The sequence below is a fragment of the Ranitomeya imitator genome, chromosome 1, assembly GCF_032444005.1.
Source record: "Ranitomeya imitator isolate aRanImi1 chromosome 1, aRanImi1.pri, whole genome shotgun sequence".
Lineage (NCBI taxonomy): Eukaryota > Metazoa > Chordata > Amphibia > Anura > Dendrobatidae > Ranitomeya > Ranitomeya imitator.
In genome coordinates this window covers 630,810,245-630,832,450 of record NC_091282.1, presented here as the reverse complement: position 1 = coordinate 630,832,450, position 22,206 = coordinate 630,810,245, and positions in this window count along the sequence as shown.

Genomic DNA, 22,206 nt, shown 5'->3' with positions numbered 1-22,206 from the left:
TAAAATGAGATTTTTTGTGGATTTTCATTTTTTTTAAATCTAGGTCTCACATAAATGAAGAGATATGGGCACTGTTTTTATTCTATATCATGGTTTGGTCCAATTTAAGACAAATACACGGTGCAATCTCATGGCTAAGGTTTGGTCTCCACCATCTTCTCAGGTGGTTGAAACTACAGTACTGTTTAGAATTTGTGCCTTTTGAGATGTTACTAGTTACGCATCTGTCCCTGGTATCCTGCGCTCCACTACCTTCTCTGGGTCTGCTGCCCTCTGTTGTGCTCCACGTCAGGATTTATATATTGCTCAGCATATGTAAATGACATATTCTCCGTAGGCCTATTTAAGGCCTAGTAACAAACATACCTGTGTCTTATGATGAAGAATGTGTTCAGTTTTCTTGTGACGCTGTGTATCTGTGTATGCGCTCTACCTTGCTGTCTAATTATTCTACTGGATTTACCACTTGGTGGCAGTAAGCCATACTGTATTGTCATGATCCATTTTTGGATTTGTGGCAGCTCTGGTTCTACTCTGTTTTAAATTTAGCTTTTTTCCTTTCAGGACCAGCGAGGGTTAATGTCAGTTTTTCCCCACAGGCAATCTGCTGTAACTGCAGAGTTGATGGGTCAGCTGATGTGGGTGGTGACAACTCCCACCATCCTTTAAATGGTCGCCTGATGCATCAGCTGATGGTTGGTGATAGAGTTTCTCTATGGAGACCAGCTGTGCAGTTGCAGCTCTCTGGTGTCAGCTGCTTCTGGTATTTGGAGTCCTGCTTCTGTGTCATCTGCGGTGTGGAGCTTGGCAGCGGTGTCTGGAAGCTAAGTGTTGTGTTTATTCCTTGTCCCTTTTATGTCACTATTCCCTGTATGGGGCTATCTGCATTGGTGAGGCAAGCGCCCTTTGCTGGCCAGTGCACTAGCCAGGGCTAGGTGACAGCGAGGGACAAGATTCCTGATGGTGGGGGAGGGAAGAACCCACTTAGGGCATTAGGGGAGTGCAGGGACAGGCTCAAGTGGTGACCATCCCCCATTTCCCTATCAGTAGGGCCTTCTTCTCCCCATTTCCATCCCATTGTGTGTGTTGCTCCATCCGCTGACTGACCCCCCGTGGGGTCATTATATATTCCGTGACATTATCACTAACCCTACATTTTTTCCGGTGAACCCATGGCTCAAGCTCAGACTTTTGCTCAGCTGATCCAGACCCTCACAGATGGGGTTAAAACGCTGCGGTGTCAGGTGGTGCAGCAGCTCCAGCAGGTGTTGGGGTTCTGGCTCTTGGCTCATGTGCAGTCTCAACCAGAACCCAAGATTTCACTCCCTGACAGGTTTTCTGGAGGGAGAGATACATTTTTGGTATTTAAGGAGGCCTGTAAACTATATTTCAGGCTCTGCCCTCATTCTTCAGGGAGTGAGGATCAGCAAGTGGGGATTATAGTTTCCCTTCTCAAGGGTGATCCCCAATTCAGGGCCTTCTCCCTGCTGACCGATTCACCATCTCTGCGGTTGGTGGATGAGTTTTTTGTGGCATTGGCGCTGGTGTATGGGGATCCTGATGGTGTCTCCCTGGCTGAATCTACAGTTGTGGCCAAAAGTATTGACACCCCTGCAATTCTTTCAGATAATACTCAGTTTCTTCCTGAAAATGATTGCAAACACAAATCCTTTGTCATTATTATCTTCATTTAATTTGTCTTAAATGAAAAAACACTAAAAGAATTGTCCTAAAGCCAAATTGGATATAATTCCACCCCAAACATAAAAAAGGGGGTGGTCAAAAGTATTGGCACTGTTCGAAAAATCATGTGATGCTTCTCTAATTTGTGTTATTTACAGCACCTGTAACTTACCTGTGGCACCTAACAGCTGTTCACAATAACTAAATCACACTTGCGGCCAGTTGACATGGATTAAAGTTGACTAAACCTCTGTCCTGTGTCCTTGTGTGTACCACATTGAGGATGGAGAAAAGAAAGAAGGCCAAAGAACTTCCTGAGGACTTGAGAAACCAAATTGTGAGGAAGCATGAGCAATCTCAATGCTTCAAGTCCATTTCCAAAGACCTGAATGTTCCTGTGTCTACCGTGCGCAGTGTCATCAAGAATTTTAAAGCCCATGGCACTGTGGCTAACCTCCCTAGATGTGGAGGGAAAAGAAAAATTGACAAGAGATTTCAACGCAAGATTGTGCGGATGTTGGATAAAGAACCTTGACTAACATCCAAACAAGTTCAAGCTGCCCTGCAGTCCGAGGGTACAACAGTGTCAACCCGTACTATCCGTTGGTGTCTGAATGAAAAGGGACTGTATGGTAGGAGACCCAGGAAGACCCTACTTCTTACATAAAAAAGCCAGGCTGGAGTTTGCCAAAACTTACCTGAAAAAGCCTAAAACGTTTTGGAAGAATGTTCTCTGGTCAGATGAGACAAAAGTAGAGCTTTTTGGGCAAAGGCATCAACATAGAGTTTACAGAAGAAAAAAAGAGGAATTCAAAGAAAAGAACACGGTCCCTACAGTCAAACATAGCGGAGGTTCCCTGAATTTTTGGGGTTGCTTTGCTGCCTCTGGCACTGCACTGCTTGACCGTGTGCATGGCATTATGAAGTCTGAAGACTACCAACAAATTTTCCGGCATAATGTAGGGCCCAGTTTGAGAAAGCTGGGTCTCCCTCAGAGGTCATGGGTCTTTCAGCAGGACAATGACCCAAAACACACTTCAAAAAGCACTAGAATATGGTTTGAGAGAAAGCACTGGAGACTTCTAAGGTGGCCAGCAATGAGTCCAGACCTGAATCCTATAGAACGCCTGTGGAGAGATCTAAAAATGGCAGTTTGGAGAAGGCACCCTTCAAATATCAGGGAGCTGGAGCAGTTTGCCAAAGAAGAATGGTCTAAAATTCCAGCAGAGCATTGAAAGAAACTCATTGATGGTTACCGGAAGCGGTTGGTCGCAGTTATTTTGTATAAAGGTTGTGCAACCAAGTATTAGGCTGAGGGTGCCAATACTTTTGTCTGGCCTATTTTTGGAGTTTTGTGTGAAATGATCAATGTTTTGCTTTTTGCTTCATTCTCTTTTGTGTTTTTTCATTTAAGACAAATTAAATGAAGATAATAATACCAAAGAATTTGTGATTGCAATCATTTTCAGGAAGAAACTGAGTATTATCTGACAGAATTGCAGGGGTGTCAATACTTTTGGCCACAACTGTAGACTCCAAAAAATCTAGTAGATGGGTTGGCCGGCTGAGGAGTACTGCTCAGAGTTTAGGAGATGGGCCACTGACACGCAGTCGAATGACCTTGGTCTGAGGAGTCATTTCTGTCAGGGTCTGTCAGCTAGACTACAGGATACTCTGGTGCAATATGTTACTCCTGGGTTGTTGGAAGCCGATATGACCCTTGCTATCTGGGTGGATAGATGCCTCAGGGAGAGACATACACTGAATCTTCCCCTGTTGTTCTTTCTAGGGAGGAGGACACATTGGTTCAGACGGACAAACCCATGCAGGTGGGGGGAGTCTATTCGCAAACAGAGCTGCTTGCAGTTCGCTGTGGTATGGGGGCATGTTTCTACTGTAGGCAGACTGGTCATTTCATCAATGTATGCCCAACTCGCACCAAAGTACCTTCACCATCTCAAAAGCCGCATCCTTCAGGTCGTGTGGAGGGTGGTGACCAGGGTGTGTATATTTCCTCCATCTTTTCATCTCAGTGCACCATCCCTGCTGAAGTGGTGGTTGGCGGGGTAAACTGAGAGTATACCGGTGCTTGTGGACAGCGAAGCTGGGGTCAATTTGGTGCATTCTCGCTTTATGCAGACCCATGGTCTGACAGGTAGGACACTGGCGAGACCCCTTAGTGTTTAGGCAAGTGACTCTGTCCCACTCAGCCAGGGGAGTGTGACCCAAGTCATAGATAATATAAACCTGCGTATAGGGACGTGTCATGAAGAGTCGCTGTCATGCTACATCTTCGACAGCATGCCAACTCCCATCGTCTTAGGCCTCCCTTGGTTGAAGAAATACAATGCGGTCATAAATTGACGGTCCAGGGAAGTAGTCAGCTTCGTAACACAGGGGGATGCCTCTGCTGTCGGTTCCTCAAAGAGTTCACTATCCTGTGGCAAATGCATGCATGGAAATAAATGTTCAGGTCCAGACCTGTGTGTGAATGAATACGTGTGGGTGTCAAACAAAAACATCAAGTGGAAGTATGCTTCTGGGACCTGGAGTTCTAGGGTTATTGGGCTGTATAGGGTGATGGCCATTCTCAGTCTGGGGAATTTGCAGCTGGAGTTACCCCCAGTAATGCACGTACACAACGTATTTCACAGGTTGGCACTCTGGAGATTTGTGGCGCCTCCAGAGCCTATGTTATTGCCACCTCCTTTGGGCTGCGTTTGCCATAAACCTGAGGATCAGGTGCCTGCAGAGGTGAACTCTAGTGGATCCAGGCATCCTCACTGTATGTTGTTAATGGTGAGGTCTGGTGTTGAGGGTCCAAAGGCCCACAATTGAAAGGGGGGTACTGTCACGAACCATTTTTGGATTCGTGGCAGCTGTGGCTTGACTCTGTTTTAAATGTAGCTTTTTTCCTTTCAGGACAAGCAAGGCTTAATGTCAGTTTTTCCCCCGCTGGCAATCTGCTGCAACTGCAGAGTTGCTGGGTCAGCTGATGTAGGTGGTGACCACTCTCACCATCCTTTAAATGGTCACCTGATGCATCAGCTGACGGTTGGTGATAGAGTTTATCTATGGAGACCAGTTGTGGAGTTGCAGCTCTCTGGTGTCAGCTACTTCTGGTGTTTGGAGTCCTGTTTCTGTGTCATCTGCGGTGTGGAGCTTGGCAGCGGTATCTGGAAGCTAAGTGTTGTATTCATTCCTTGTCCCTTTCATGTTTGTCACTGTCCTCTATGTGGTACTATCTGCAGTGGTGAGGCTTGTGCCCTTTGCCGGCCAGTGCACTATATCTTCCGGTCTACCAATTGATACATGTATGTCTATACAAACCCTCCACCAATGAGTAATCGCTGTGCCTGAAAGGTGCCAGCACATGGAAATTATAGGAGATAAAATGTACAGAATATATGACATGGAGCAATTGATTTGGCCCCTTTCTTCAGCGTATATCAACTTTCACCTCTACCATTTCGAGGAAGTACCTCCTTATTGGCGCAGAGGTCATCTATGTCTATATATTTAGTGGTCACCATGCAGCATCCATATATCTCAGCCTCTTGATGATCCTATTTGGTGAAAGATGTTGAGGCATGTTTTAGACATATGATATGATGAGTACCTCTCCTTTTTCACTGTTATCATTATGATGTAATATGTGGCACCAGTCCTTTATCTGTACTGTGTTTGCTTGCCTCCTTTGAACCTAGTCTGCCATAAGCTAGCCAACATGGCCACTGATTGGGCCCAATGCATCGTACCCTATCAAATTATCAGTTAATTTCTAGGGATTTCTCTTTTGCACCTTTTGTTATTATGTCATTCAACCTTTGTCACACTGTTTAATTACTGCCATTCATTGTTTCTCCATTGGCAAATCCCTGTCCTTTTCCATTTTCCTGTTGTGTCTAAATGGTGGTTTATCTGATACACCAATTTTCAGGTGACACATAGGAGATTCAGGGACAGCCGTTGAGGAGCGGGTCCGCCTATATTGTGCTATCTGTAGGGTGCCAACCTCCGCTGATAGGCATTTTGAAGCAGGTTAAAGTGTGAGGGTTATGTTAGTTCAACACGGTTGTCTGTATGTTGATTGTGTCTACTTCATGGTTTTAAAGTGATTAATAAAATGCTAAGTTTTATCTACAATATCACTATGATATAAGGTTCTTTTTGTTTTTTCTTGATTTTTTTTTACCTTATTTTGCCTATTTTCTTTAGTTTTTTTTAAAAAGTTGATATTTAATTGTGGTCCACAAGTCCTCGGACAGTTCTCTTTTTGTTCTTCATGCTTAGTGTGGCACACAGACATACAATGAAAGGTTGAGTCAACTTCTCCAGTTTTTATCTGGTTTCTGGTGTGATTTTCATATTGCCCATACCTGTTACTTGCCACAGGTGAGTTTGAACGAGCATCAGATGCTTGAAACAAAGTTGTTTACCCACAATTTTGGAAAGCGACATCAATTTTGTGTGACCCATTCTGGGGGTTTGTGTTAAATTATATCAAATTTCACTTTTTTCCGTTTTTGGGGGGGTTGCTTCAATACACACAAAGAAAATAAACATGTGTTTAGCAAAACATGTGTAATTGCAGTAATTTTTGAGAAGAAATACTTAATTTTTTGGAACAATGTCAAGAGTGTCAACCCTTTTGGCCATGACTGTACTTGTATAGGTGTAATGTATTAACATTTGCATATTTTTGCATAAGGAGGGGGATCATTACAGTAAGGAGCAGACACCCTTCACTGTCAGTACATTCTAGAGTCAATGCCTCGAAAATATTTTTTTCCAATTTTTTACTGACATTATTTTCAGCTACGTCCTTGAAATCCACATCCTGCCATTCTATAGTACCCCGACTAATCATTATTCTACAAACGTAACCCATACAGTATGTCTGTAACGGAGCCAAGCCCCCCTTCCATGCACACATTTCTGCTGGGCTTCCCTTCACATGCAGCATGTGCAATGTGTGCCAGACTCTGCCACAGCTTTCATTCATCAGCAGAATTAAAGATCAGTCCGGGCAGTGACAATGCCAGCTTATTTCTCCAAAAGAAAAGCCTGTTATATGTTCTATTCCGATACATAATCGGAGCTGCATGAGCAGCCTTTTTTGATTTATGCTGCCAAGCTATAAAATAATGCTCTAAAGGCGCTGAGAAAAAGATTGAAATTTAAAATGTTATGCTAATGGGGTAGATTGGTGACAAAAAAAATGCTAAAAGTGTAAGTGCAACTTTTGTTACAGTTGGAGATGTGTAGGATATGTTGTAAAGCCAGAAAAAAAATGTTGATACTTCGGGTCTTGTAAAGTCCTTCGAAGTAGACCAGCTTCTCTGATGATCAACAATACAATTGCTAGCATGATAGCCCCTGCTGACTTGGTCAACTTTGTAGTGGCTCCTATGTCTCAGTTTCATGGTCACTAGAGAGAGAATTCTTAACCACTCATTCTGGGCCTATGAACTCATTTAGCACCACTTGACTACTTCCTTTACAGTTCTCTTGAAACACATTTGTACAACAGTGGCCCAGTTCAGCTGTCACTTAGTCTTCCGTGGTTGCCCGTGGTTCCGAGCTCTGTGCTCACTATTATCTCCATCACATTTCTACTAAGCATTCTCCTAAGCAAGTTCTCTGTTTCTTGACTGGAATATAGTTTTGTAACGGGCTGGGTGGTGGAACCACTGTGCCAAATCCCAAGGAAGAACTGGAGGGGTGTGACTAGGAGCCTCACCCAACCTGACCACAGACACGCAGCAGCTAACGACACCACGGTCCTTAGGGAGACATGGGAGGTGATCCAGGTGCAACTCCTGGACTGACCTTGGGTAGATGTGGCTGACCACTAGGAACGGGTAGCTGGGATGGCCCAGGGGAATGTCTAACAGATGCAGGAGGGCAGAGAAGATGACAGAAACTGCAGGTGCATATTGGACTGTCTGACGAAGAGATGAGCACTGGCGGGTGCATCTGGCTCTGCTGCCACTGAGGTGAGCACTGGCAGGTGCAGTTGGCTCAGCTGTCGCTGAGGAAAGCACTGGCGAGTGCAGCAGACTCAGCTAACATTGAAGGAAGCACTGGTGGGTGCAGCAGACTCGGCTAACATTGAAGGAAGCACTGGCGGGTGCAGTAGACTTGGCTACAATTGACAGAAGCACTGGTGGGTGCTGCAGATTCAGCTACCATTGAAGGAAGTAGTGGCAGGTACAGCAGGCTGAGATGCAAGTACAGGGACCTGACAACTGACAAGCGTGTTAGAAAGAAACTCACAGCATTGCACAGGTGCTTTCATGTTGGAGGAGGTGGTTTAAATAGTAACTGACCTCCAGCTATTGGCTGGGGAAACTTTAGAAGAACGTGCACGGCCCCTTTAAGAAACATGAAGTGTGCGCGCACGTGTGCAACTAAAGCACAGTGCTTAGAGACTTGTAGGAGTGCATGCACCCCAGGCAGCAGCAGACCTGGACGGAGCAGGATGCGTGCCTCGGCGCTGGTGTCTCTACAGGAAGAGAGGGGCTGCAGGCAGAGATGCGGGCGTTACAAGTTTCTTGACTAGATGAGCTTAAGAAGAGATGTATATCTCATTGCATATTGGCACCAAATAATCTTCTTACACAGGTGCATCTCACAAAATTAAAATATCATCAAAAAGTTAATTTATTTCAGTTCTTCAATATAAAAACTCACATATTATATAGAGTCATTACAAACACAGTGATCTATTTCAAATGTTTATTTCTTTTAATGTAGATTATTATGGCTTACAGCCAATGAAAACCCAAACATCATTTTCTCAGTAAATTAAAATACTTTATAACACCAACTTGAAAAATGATTTTAAAATCCGAAATGTTGGCCTACTGAAATGTATGTTCAGTAAATGCACTCAATACTTGGTTGGGGCTCCTTTTACATCAATTATTGCATCAATGCGGTGTGGTATAGAGGTGATCAGTCTGTGGCACTGCTGAGGTGTTATGGAAGCCCAGGTTGCTTTAATAGCAGCCTTCAGCTGCCTTCCATTGCAATGAAACTTCAACACAAGGTTCAAGCATGGAAAAGTTTAGTCTCTGATGACTGACTTAGAGATCTTACCTCATCATTATGAGCCTTGAGAGTTGAAGGTTTCCTGGTTAACCCCTTCACGACCTATGATGTATAGGTATGTCATAGGGCGAGTCCTGGCATTTGGTGAGGGCTCTGGAGCTCATCTGTCATGTGCCCCTAACAGCCACGGGTGTTAACAATCTCTGCAAACCAGATATGCGCCACTAGCTCCGCCCAATGATGCCCGTATGATATGATTGAGGAGAGCCCATGGGTCTTCATGACAACCAGGGGTATGCATAGATCCCTTTGGTTGTCATTGCTAATTTGCAATGAGCACCGCCCCGTGGCAAGTGTTGACAGCAGGTGATCAATTCTGCTGCACAGCTTCAGGTCTTCTATGGAGACTATTGAAGCAAGTGAAAAGTTTTTAAAAATATTCAAAAAATAAATGTTTAAAAAAACAAAACACATATATAGTATCGCCCGAGCTATCAAAATATAAAAGTAATTAATCTGATCGTAAACTGTGCAGCGAGTAAAAAAAAAACATCAAAATGCCAGAATTACGTTTTTTTTGGTCATTGCAAAATCATAACGGCAGGTCAGTTTTAGTATTTAGTATTTAGTGAACATGGTAAAAAAAAAACTATTGAGGAATTATACCTTTTTTTGCATTTTGACCTCACTTGAAAATTTTTCCCATTTTTGGATACACTATATGGTAAAATCAATGGTTTCTTTGAAAAGGAAAACTTTTCCTGTAAAAAACAAGCCCTCACGTGGAAATATTGTACAAAAACAAAAAAGTTATGGCTCTAGGAAGAAGGGAAGCAAAAAATTAAAAAGCAAAAAATGGAAAATTCCAAGGTAGCGAAGTGGGTAACAAATCTTCTGGACCTTTTCTTAGCCCAAGAGAACATATTAAACATTGATGTTGTCTACCATTTTGCACAATTATTTTGGTTTGAAGACTGGAGATCAATGTGGATAATTTCCACTTCGTTGATATACAGGTCCTTCTCAAAAAATTAGCATATAGTGTTAAATTTCATTATTTACCATAATGTAATGATTACAATTAAACTTTCATATATTATAGATTCATTATCCACCAACTGAAATTTGTCAGGTCTTTTATTGTTTTAATACTGATGATTTTGGCATACAACTCCTGATAACCCAAAAAACCTGTCTCAATAATTTAGTGTGGCACCCCTAGGGGTATTTGCCACAAAAATAGTTACTGACACTAGACACAAATACTAAAATAGCAAAACTGCACTACCACCTCCGGCCAGAAGGGGGAGCTCCAGAGACTCCCCTTAATCCATTCTGGTCTGAGAGAAGAAATGGCAGTTGGGCTAAGGAGCTGATAGTGAGAGGTCATACAGCTGAATTTCTAACAGCCCTATGACGGTTTCCAGGCCCAAATCACCGGCCTGAGGAGAAGAGGGACAGAGAAAAGGGACATTGTGAGAACCGGGTAGCATTAATGACTACCCAGAAGAGGCGCAAAGACGGATACCGGATCCGTGGCTGTATTCATTATATATAATACAGCAACCGGAAAAACGTGAGGTGATATCAGCTTCACTAGGGCCGGACGCAGCAACAGACACAGGGTTCAGCGGTACTCCCGGAGGGGGTAAGCCGATAAAAGGACTCGGGTTGCCCGTCGAACCAGGACCCGGAGGGGACAGATTGGGCCGGCAGCCAGTTCACATACAGCAGCAGGGCCACACAGAAATTGCGCACAATAAGAGGCGAAGACCCCGGCAGGGTCAAAGTAACTCAGAGTTCCCATACAGACTCCGGTGACAGGACTGGTTGTAAATCCTTTTATGTTAAAGTAAACTGGTTAAACGTTTCAGTGCCTCAGTCTTTCATTTGGACAATAGCCATCTATCCAGGATCGGGATCATCGCCGCTGGGAGAACCTGCTGCTGATCAAGTAAGTGCCTGTCCCCTCACGATACCCCTTACACTGTGCATTGCCTGAGGCCACAGCACTGGGTCAAGCCACCCGTGACATCCCCCTCAAGAGACAGACCCCATTGGTCCGGTGCTGGGTATCCCGGTCTCTTGGGCGTCACAATTGGCGTCACGAACAGGATGTAGCCAGCCCGTATACTGGGTATTGTGTGCCGTGATTGGAGCCCAAAACTGTGAAAACTTGGATGAAAAATCTTGAAAATTGACTTTATTAAAGAAAAATCCATTCCCCATTGAAAACTATTGAAATTGACTTTTCCCCATTGGTTATAATGGAGTAAAGATGGCCGCCATCCCCTGAGGTAATCACTTCATAACCGTTAGGCACGAGACTGTTAATTGAGCTACGCCATCACCTGAGCCCCAGTCTAACTGAAAAACTTAAGAATCCGCCATTACAGAGCGCGGTGGGTGAGAGCAGCAGGGGGCGTGTCATTGTGGGCGGCACCAAGCTGAGCGCTCTGACATCAGAGCAAGGGGAAAATCGATCCTGCTGCACAGCGGAACGAATCTACACTATCCCGACGGAAGCGGAGGACCGGAAGGGTCCGGATTAACTAAGGGGGCACAGTATGTCGCAGCACGGAGACGCCGCAGCACCCGGCGATGCTAATGCAGCTGAAAGATAGAGTGTCGATAGAGAGTCCGGTAGCGCAGCGGTGCAAGGAGTGGCGCCCATCATGCCGGTGCTGATGCCATATACCCCAGGTGGCCCATGGCTTCCAATGTATGAAGGTGAGCCTAATACCCTTGACGATTTCAGAGAAAAGATGCTGGCCCATTTTGACATGTTCCCTGTGGGTGAAGTCCAGCGTGTTAGTCTCCTGATGATGCAGTTAAGTGGCCATGCTAAGCGAGAAGTCACAGCATGGGCAGCTGATCTAAAAGGCACTGTTGAACGCATATTTGCTAGATTAAAAGCTACATTTGAAACCACTGCCAGCAGCAAAGCTAAAGTACGATTCTTTAATTGCAAACAAAAAGTTAATGAGGGCGTGAGAGACTTTGCCTTAAACCTGCAGGAAGCCCTTAAATCACTTACACTGGCTGAACCCATTTTTAACACCGGAGCGGATAAACTGCTAAGAGATCAATTTATTGAGGGACTCTACACCCCTTCTCACCGGGGGCATGTGAGCATGCTTGTTTTTAAGAACCCTGAATTGACATTTGCCCAATTAAAGGAGAGCGTTATACGTCTCCAGCTGGCAGAGGCACCTCGGGATCAGGAGCCTGCACAACTCATGGCAGAGGCTCCTCAACAACATGGAGTACCAGTGACATCAGCTATGTCCGAGGCCATTGCTAAGCCCCTGGGGCCCAGTACTAATGAGGCTCTTCAACAAAAGCTTGACTCTTTAACTGATGTTGTTGCTTCAATGGCTAAAACCATGCAGGAGATGAGAGGACCCAAGATGGAGTTGTCAAACCGTAGAGAAGGTGTTCCATGGATGAGACCCCGGAGATACCCGACATGGAGAGGACGACCCCGCGACCGCTACCAACCGGATGGACAGCCCATTTGCCGCCGTTGCCAGCAGCCAGGCCACTTTGCACGAGATTGTGATTTAAACGGGAATCCCCTGTGAATGCGGGCCGCTTCGCAGGAATGAACTTTCAAGGCCCAACACCCTGGCACGACAGGTACATCAGAGGACGACCCATTATCCCTATCGTGCTGGACGGAATGCCCCTCAACGCTTTGCTGGACACAGGTTCCCAGATTTCATCTATACCGTATATCCTTTATAAGAGGTACTGGGCTGATGCAGATATTGATAAAGGGCCCTCTGATGTTGAACTAGATATATGGGCCAGTAATGGTAAGTTGGTACCAAAACTAGGATTCAGGGAGATGACCATAAAGATTGGTAAAGTAGAATTGAAGAAACAGGGTATAATTGTTGTTGATGTTGACCGGCGGAACTGTGAACCAACTGTATTGATAGGAATGAATGTGTTAGAGAACTGCTTTTCCGAAGTCATTTCTGTCTTACAGCAAATTGCTGAAACTGCCCAATCCTGCCAGCAGAGAGTTCTCCGGAGGGAAATAAAAGTATTGATGTTAAGGCAACAGGTAGAAGTTGCAGGTGGAGAAATCGGCAGTGTGAGGGTAAGTGATTCAACGTCTATTGTAATCCCACCAAAAACAGAAATGCTGGTATGGTGTAGAGCAGCCATTGGTACTAAGGGACGAGATTATCAAGCCTTAATAGAACCAGTGTACACCGACAGCAGGCCCACTATACTCACAGCACGAGGGATAGTCGAGGTACACCGGGTACGAGTGCCGGTACGACTTTTGAACTGTGGAGAGGAAGAGGTCACTTTGCCAAGGTATGCTACAATGGCAAAGCTATATACTGTTGACAACAATGCCATCACAACCATTGAGCCCTTAGAACCAACCTGTCAGGTGGAAGGCAATGGCTCAGATGGAGAAATGGAGGATTGGTGCCAACAGCTACACGTGGGCATAAATTCAACACCTACCCATCAAAAACAAGGGGTGTATAGGCTAGTGACGGAATATGAACAAGTCTTCAGTAAACACCCATTGGACTTCGGACGGATAGAAGGGGTAGAACACACAATCCCCACAGGTGACCATCCCCCAATAAAAGAAAGATATAGACCCATACCGCCCGCTCACTATCAATGTGCAAAAGATATGCTGAGGGAAATGAAACAGGCCGGGGTAATAAGAGACAGCTGTAGCCCCTGGGCGGCCCCTCTAGTGATTGTCAAAAAAAAAGATGGAACTATGAGAATGTGCGTAGACTACCGGCAGATTAATAACATCACCCATAAAGATGCCTACCCTTTGCCTAGGATAGAAGAGTCATTGACTGCTTTGAAATCTGCTAATTATTTTTCCACCTTAGACTTAACAAGCGGGTATTGGCAAGTCCCTGTGGCTGAGACAGATAAGGAAAAGACGGCATTCACCACACCAATGGGTCTAAGTGAATTTAATCGCATGCCGTTCGGACTCTGCAATGTATCCGGTACCTTCCAGCGGCTGATGGAATGCTGCCTCGGACACAAGAACTTCGAGACCATCCTCCTGTACCTAGATGATGTGATCGTCTACTCAAAGACTTACGAACAACACTTAAAAGACTTGGCAGAAGTGTTCGAAGCCTTATCCAGGTATGGCATGAAAATCAAGCCATCCAAATGTCACCTTCTCAAGCCAAAGGTACAGTACCTGGGACACATCGTGAGTTCGGAGGGAGTAGCACCGGATACCGAGAAAATAACCGCCATAAGGGATTGGCCGAGACCTACCAGCGCAAAAGAAGTGAGGCAATTCCTGGGATTGGTGGGTTACTATCGCAGATTTATAAAAGGATTTACCAAGTTGGCAGCACCCTTGCAAGACGCCTTGGTAGGGCAGACGAAGAAACCTTCAAACCGAAACCCTCCTTTCCAGTGGAACGACGAAAGGGAAGACTCCTTTGAACAACTAAAGAAGGCACTAACCGGAGAAGAGGTTCTGGCATACCCAGATTACCATCAACCTTTCATCCTCTACACCGATGCCAGTAATGTGGGACTAGGAGCGGTGCTGTCACAAAAGCAAGAAGGTCGGGAGAAAGTCATCGCCTTTGCAAGTAGAAAGCTCCGGCCTACTGAAAGAAATCCAGAAAATTATAGCTCCTTCAAATTGGAACTACTGGCAGTAGTTTGGGCTGTGACGGAACGTTTCAAACACTATCTGGCCGCTGCAGAATTTATTGTCTATACTGACAACAATCCGTTGACCCACCTGGACCCAGCCAAATTAGGTGCGTTAGAACAGCGATGGATAGCCCGTTATCTAATTACAACTTCAAGATCAAGTATCGAGCAGGTCGCAAGAATGGAAATGCCGATGCTCTATCCCGGATGCCACACAGGAGAGATGTAGAAGTAGAAACGGGGGAGCTTGAAGAAATTGAACTACCAGCCTTCCATCATCCCAAGGCAAAACATCATCAGTCAAGTACCTATCAGAAACAACAAGAGGTGAATTTTAATCCGTTAGCACACCATAGATGGGCTGACACCCAAGACAGCAATCCGGCTGTGAAGTTGGTGAAGGAACTGTTAACTGAGCAAAGTGCATATCCCGATGAGGATGCCCCAGAAGAGACGCATCAACTCTGGAAAGAGAGAGGCAAAATGTTCCTGTATCAAGGGATGCTCTGTAGAAGGTACACCAATCCGAAAACACATGAATTGGTTTGGCAGATTATCGTGCCTAAACAAGATGTCAAGATGGTCCTCGAAGCTTACCATAATGGTGCTGGTCACTTTGGTTGGAAAAAGTTAGAAGTACTTCTAAGAGAAAGATTTTATTGGGTCGGGATGAGAAAATCAATCGAACAGTGGTGCAGAAATTGTGGCCCATGCAACCTCAGAAGAAACGATCAAAAGAACCAAAGAGCACCACTGCAGCCCATAATCACCAAACAACCACTTGAACTTGTAGCCATAGACCACGTGAAGTTAATACCAAGCCGGTCCGGCTATGTCTATGCCTTGACCATCGTGGACCATTATTCACGCTTCTTAGTAGTAGTACCCGTAAAAGATCTGACAGCAAAAACAGCAGCCAAAGCGTTCCAAACGTACTTTTGTAGACCCCATGGATATCCGGAACAGGTTCTCACCGACCAAGGTACAGCCTTTGAATCAGAGATCTTCAGAGAATTCTGTAATATGTATGGTTGCAAAAAGATCAGGACGACGGCCTATCATCCACAAACAAACGGCTTATGCGAGAAGATGAACCATATTGTAATAGACCTACTAAAGACTTTACCTGAGACAGAAAGGAATCAATGGCCAGAGAAATTGCCTGACTTGGTGGATCTGTATAATCATGTCCCGGTGAGCTCCACCAACTGCACCCCAGCTTATCTTATGCGTGCAAGACCCGGCCAATTTCCAATCGATCTAGAAATGGGAATTCTGAAACCAGACGCAGAAGTTCAAGACTCCAATTGGGATATCATACGGCAAAAGCAGTATCGCCAAGTGCAAGAGAGTGTGGAAAGAAGCCTTCAGCAAACTAGAGAAAGACAAGAGCGAACTTTCAACCAGAATGCTCTAGCGACCCCATTAAGACCGGGTGACCAAGTGCTCAAGAGAAATCGTCGAACCAATAAACTGGACAATCAGTGGGAAGCCGTACCCTACACAGTTTTACCAACAAGAGTGGATAATCCTAAAATGTGTCTCATTAGCAAAAACGGAGGCTTAACATCTGTACTAGTGTCAAGAGACAATCTTAAATTATGTCCGGAAGCATTGAAAGAGCCAGACGTTGTCCAGCCAGAACCAGAAGTTATTCAACCCATACAGGTTCAACCAGTAAAGGAAAAAGAAGAGGAAGTGTATCACACCTGTATAGGAGACTTTCCCAAAACCCTACTAACATACCATGGTGCAGTAGTGGTTCCCATGGTGGCCTTTTATCCAACACCGAACCCAATACCAGAAGTCCCAAGACAGGAAGAGGCTGACCCCGTACTACAGGAGGTTCCAGGCCAGGAAGAACAGATTCCTGAAAAGAGTAATCCCATTCACGGTGGACTTGCCAACTCCATAGTTATGGAATTATCTTTAGCAGAGCGGGCAGATACTACATCCGCAGTAGACAGTAGTACTCCACATGAAGAGATACCGCTATTACGTAGATCACAGCATAGTACCCAGGGTCAATTACCGGCCAGGTATGCAGATTACCAACTATAAAGCTCATAATGTGAATTGTATATATGTTATGCCGTATATAGTTAAACAGAAAATGTAGTATAGTCATTGTTATCAGTCTGCAACGTTTAAGCCCAGTACCTACAGAGACTTGTCTGTATGAACTTCTTGCATATTCTTGAACTTGTTATCAGCCCGGAGGCACTAAATCAAAGCTCCGGAAAGACTGCTTTTTGAACTTTGCTTTTTGCTCTTTTTGAACTTTCTTTAGACTTTATATTGAGTACCTTCAAGGGTAGAACTGTATTAATGGACGCTATTTGAAGTGACTTTTTACAGAACTCTATTTTTGTTTCCTTGAGTGGTTTTTTTAACTTTTCATTTTTAAGACTCTGTACATATTAATTGTTATTTCAAAATGTTATCGTCCCACAGTCCCGGAGTACTGTTCTTAACTAAGGGGGAATGTGGCACCCCTAGGGGTATTTGCCACAAAAATAGTTACTGACACTAGACACAAATACTAAAATAGCAAAACTGCACTACCACCTCCGGCCAGAAGGGGGAGCTCCAGAGACTCCCCTTAATCCATTCTGGTCTGAGAGAAGAAATGGCAGTTGGGCTAAGGAGCTGATAGTGAGAGGTCATACAGCTGAATTTCTAACAGCCCTATGACGGTTTCCAGGCCCAAATCACCGGCCTGAGGAGAAGAGGGACAGAGAAAAGGGACATTGTGAGGACCGGGTAGCATTAATGACTACCCAGAAGAGGCGCAAAGACGGATACCGGATCCGTGGCTGTATTCATTATATATAATACAGCAACCGGAAAAACGTGAGGTGATATCAGCTTCACTAGGGCCGGACGCAGCAACAGACACAGGGTTCAGCGGTACTCCCGGAGGGGGTAAGCCGATAAAAGGACTCGGGTTGCCCATCGAACCAGGACCCGGAGGGGACAGATTGGGCCGGCAGCCAGTTCACATACAGCAGCAGGGCCACACAGAAATTGCGCACAATAAGAGGCGAAGACCCCGGCAGGGTCAAAGTAACTCAGAGTTCCCATACAGACTCCGGTGACAGGACTGGTTGTAAATCCTTTTATGTTAAAGTAAACTGGTTAAACGTTTCAGTGCCTCAGTCTTTCATTTGGACAATAGCCATCTATCCAGGATCGGGATCATCGCCGCTGGGAGAACCTGCTGCTGATCAAGTAAGTGCCTGTCCCCTCACGATACCCCTTACACTGTGCATTGCCTGAGGCCACAGCACTGGGTCAAGCCACCCGTGACATCCCCCTCAAGAGACAGACCCCATTGGTCCGGTGCTGGGTATCCCGGTCTCTTGGGCGTCACATTAGCATATTTCACCCATCCAATCAAATAAAAGTGTTTTTTAATAACAAACAAAAAAACCAACAAATAATAATGTTCAGTTATGCACTCAATACTTGGTCGGGAATCCTTTGGCAGAAATGACTGCTTCAATGCGGCGTGGCATGGAGGCAATCAGCCTGTGACACTGCTGAGATGTTATGGAGGCCCAGGATGCTTCAATAGCGGCCTTAAGCTCATCCAGAGTGTTGGGTCTTGCGTCTCTCAACTTTCTCTTCACAATATCCCACAGATTCTCTATGGGGTTCAGGTCAGGAGAGTTGGCAGGCCAATTGAGCACAGTAATACCATGGTCAGTAAACCATTTACCAGTGGTTTTGGCACTGTGAGCAGGTGCCAGGTTGTGCTGAAAAATGAAATTTTCATCTCCATAAAGCATTTCAGCCGATGGAAGCATGAAGTGCTCCAAAATCTCCTGATAGCTAGCTGCATTGACCCTGCCCTTGATGAAACACAGTGGACCAACACCAGCAGCTGACATGGCACCCCACACCATCACTGACTGTGGGTACTTGACACGGGACTTCAGGCATTTTGGCATTTCCTTCTCCCCAGTCTTCCTCCAGACTCTGGCACCTTGATTTCCGAATGACATGCAAAATTTGCTTTCATCAGAAAAAAGTACTTGGGACCACTTAGCAACAGTCCAGTGCTGCTTCTCTGTAGCCCAGGTCAGGCGCCTCTGCCGCTGTTTATGGTTCAAAAGTGGCTTTACCTGGGGAATGCGACACCAGACTCAGTCCACTGCTTCCTCAGGTTCCCCAAGGTCTGGAATCGGTCCTTCTCCACAATCTTCCTCAGGGTCCGGTCTCCTCTGCTCGTTGTACAGCGTTTTCTGCCACATTGTTTCCTTCCAACAGACTTACCATTGAGGTGCCTTGATACAGCACTCTGGGAACAGCCTATTTGTTGAGAAATTTCTTTCTGGGTCTTACCCTCTTGCTTGAGGGTGTCAATGATGGCCTTCTTGACATCTGTCAGGTCGCTAGTCTTACCCATGATGGGGGTTTTGAGTAATGAACCAGGCAGGGAGTTTATAAAAGCCTCAGGTATCTTTTGCATGTGTTTAGAGTTAATTAGTTGATTCAGAAGATTAGGGTAATAGGTCGTTTAGAGAACCTTTTCTTGATATGCTAATTTATTGAGACAGGTTTTTTGGGTTATCAGGAGTTGTATGCCAAAATCATCAGTATTAAAACAATAAAAGACCTGACAAATTTCAGTTGGTGGATAATGAATCTATAATATATGAAAGTTTAATTGTAATCATTACATTATGGTAAATAATGAAATTTAACACTATATGCTAATTTTTTGAGAAGGACCTGTATATCTACTACAACGACACAGCTCTTTTGCACTCGGTACTGTGTTCACAAATGGTCTGGCAGGTTGCTTAACATGACTAACATAGTTGATGATTGGCTGCAGCCTTAACAATTTGCTCATGCCTATTTTTTCGCCTCCATCAGTGGCCACTGATTAGCTGCAGAGGACTCTTGACACCCCTTGCCAGATGTAGTTGTCAGGAGACTGGAGGGGCACACAGCACCAAATGTGGAGAAGTTGTGCCATTCTTGTAGTCAAGAACATTTTTTTTTTCAACCCTTTGCATATTAAGAAAATGTTGGAAAGCAGTGGACAACCCCTTCTAGTGTCAGAGATGTAGCATAGTATGGGGCATAACCAGTAAAAAGTTTTCTTTTTTTTTTACAGATCAATCAATAATGGGTTATAATTTTAGTTGTGATATGAATTATTGTTTCAGCTATTAAGCACATTTGCCAACTTTCTTAAATGCCATCTATGCAATTCCAAAAAAGTGCATGAAAAAAATCCATTCAAACCTACTTTTTCCACTCGGAATGCTACAGTCGATCAGTGGCTGTAGTAGTCTCTTGACACCACCTGCCAGATGCAAGGAGACTGGTGGGGGACACAGTACAGTGAGGATGAGTGGTGCCATTTCTGTAGACAAGTATCTTTTTTCATTTCTCTACACATTAAGAAAATGTTTGAAAGTAATGGTCAACCCCTTCAAGTGTCAGAAATTGGGCATAACAATTAAAAGGGAGGGGTTTAAAGATAGACCATGAATATGTTATAAGTCTTAGCTCTGATGCGTTTTGTTCCTTCAGCCATAGCGTATACTTTATTAAGTTTTTGTAATGTTATTTATGAGATTCCAAAAGGGGGCAGGAAAATACATTCCATTCAAGTTTACTTCTTCCTCTCAAAAAACTGCAGTCGATCAGCAGCCGCAGTAGTCTCTTGACATCCCCCTGCCAGATGTTGAAGAAAAAAGATGGGTGGAGGACACAGTACCCAGGGGGGAGGAGTGGTGATATTTCTGTAGACAAGTATCTTTTTTTTTTCTTTCTCTGGACATTAAGAAAATGTTTGAAAGTTGTGGTCAACCCCTTCAAGTGTCGGAACTGTGGCATACTAGGGGCTTATCCTATAAAAAGGGTTTGTTTTTTGTTTTTTACCGATCGACCAATAATTGGTTGCAAGTTTTAGCTGTGATATGGTTTGTTCTTTCAGCTATTGAGTATTCTTGACAACATTTTTAAATGTGACTTATGAGATTACAAAATGGGGTTTATAAAAAAAAAATCCATTCAAGGCTACTTTTTCCTCTTGGAAGGATGCAGTTGATCAGTGGCAGCAGCAGTCTCGTGACACCTTCCTGACAGATGTCGATGCAAGGAGACCAAAAGGGGACACAGTACCCAGTGAGGAGGAGTAGTGCCATTTCTGTAGGCAAGTATCTTTTTCATTTCTCTACACATTATGAAATATATTTGAAAGTAGTGATCAACTCCTCATCATCTACCTGGGAGATGTCAGGAGCCTAAAGCTGCTGATCGACTGCAGCACCCAGCGCGAAAAAAAATAGACTTGAATGAAATTTTTTTCACTCCCTATTTCAAAATCTCACACATTTTGAAAAAAAAATGTTGTTTGCTCAATAACAATTATTGATCTATCTGTAAAAAATATACACATTAAAAATATTTTTTTAAAAACCTATAAAAAATCTGATTGTTAAATAATGTATTTGAATATAAATGAGTCGGATTTCCCGTACTAAACTGGGGTTTGCGCTTGGCTTACTCTAGCGTTTCAGCACCATTGTCATGTCGCGTATCTCCGCTCTATAGTCAGTAATCCTCTTCTGTACACAGAGATTTGACAGCCTCAGATTCGGCGAGATAAACAATATCAGACTCGTGTTAGCGGAGAATTATATCCGTATAAATATCTCTGTAACAAAATTGTTATGTGGTAAAGGCCATTAATATTGTTGAGAAATGAGCGATCAGACGGCGGATTTGTGATTACATAAAGGTGCCGTTCTATTAGTAGGAAGGAAGCACAATCACTTCTAAATTAAGCAGGTGATAAATTTGTAGGAATTGCAGAATTCTGTTTATGCTAATGTCATATTTCAGAATACAGCTGTAATTTTTCTGCTGCTATTATACCGAATGCATTCGATAATTTCCCTGTTTCAGAAGAGGATTAAAATAGGAAGACTAGGACAAAAAGCTTCTTAGAATTACCATACGTGGTTGGTCTGTGCTAAACGCACCGCACATACAACGCACGCTACATGTCCAGAATCATATTGATGACCTTTATCAGTTATTTTGTCACCGTCAAACCTCTTGCCATGAACCTCTCGGCGTTATAGATGAGCAAATTGCTTCAAGGTAAATCAAATTTGTCTCAAATGACACAAAATATACAATTTCTAGGGAATCTGAAATTTTTGGCATTTTGATTCTCATAAAAGCAGCTTGCTTGTCTCCTACTCATGCCCTGGCTGCAAATTTGCCTAATTCCAAAGGGTCGAAAGGGATTTAAAAATAAGAAAATTCTAATTCTCCCCAGGCCATCAACTATTTCAGTCCGGTCACTGGTCTGGTCTTCACTGGGTCAACATGTTGGCATCTTCCAGAGCCCGGCAACTTTGGCATTTCTGGCACTGAGTATACTGTAACATGATATTGATAGACTAGAGATGAGTGAATAAACTTGAATAGAGTTGAATAATACTTGAATTTTACAATTCGCATTGTGAACCATAATGGGTTAAAAAACAGAAAAAAAGCCTTCATTTTCACTTCACTACTTACCTTTCCGACCCCTGTCTCACTGCCACCTGTCCAGTCCTTGCCACGTTCCGATACGCTGCCGCTCACTTTGGACTATTCGGTCACCTCTCGCTGCGCCTGACTCTGGAGTATTCTGTGCAGGTGTATGGGAGGCATCATGACGTCATGCCATGCATGCCACCGAGTTAGTATCTTCGATAGGTTTCAATGTTCTTCATGCGCTCATGGTTCCTGCAATTCCATTGTAGATCAGCC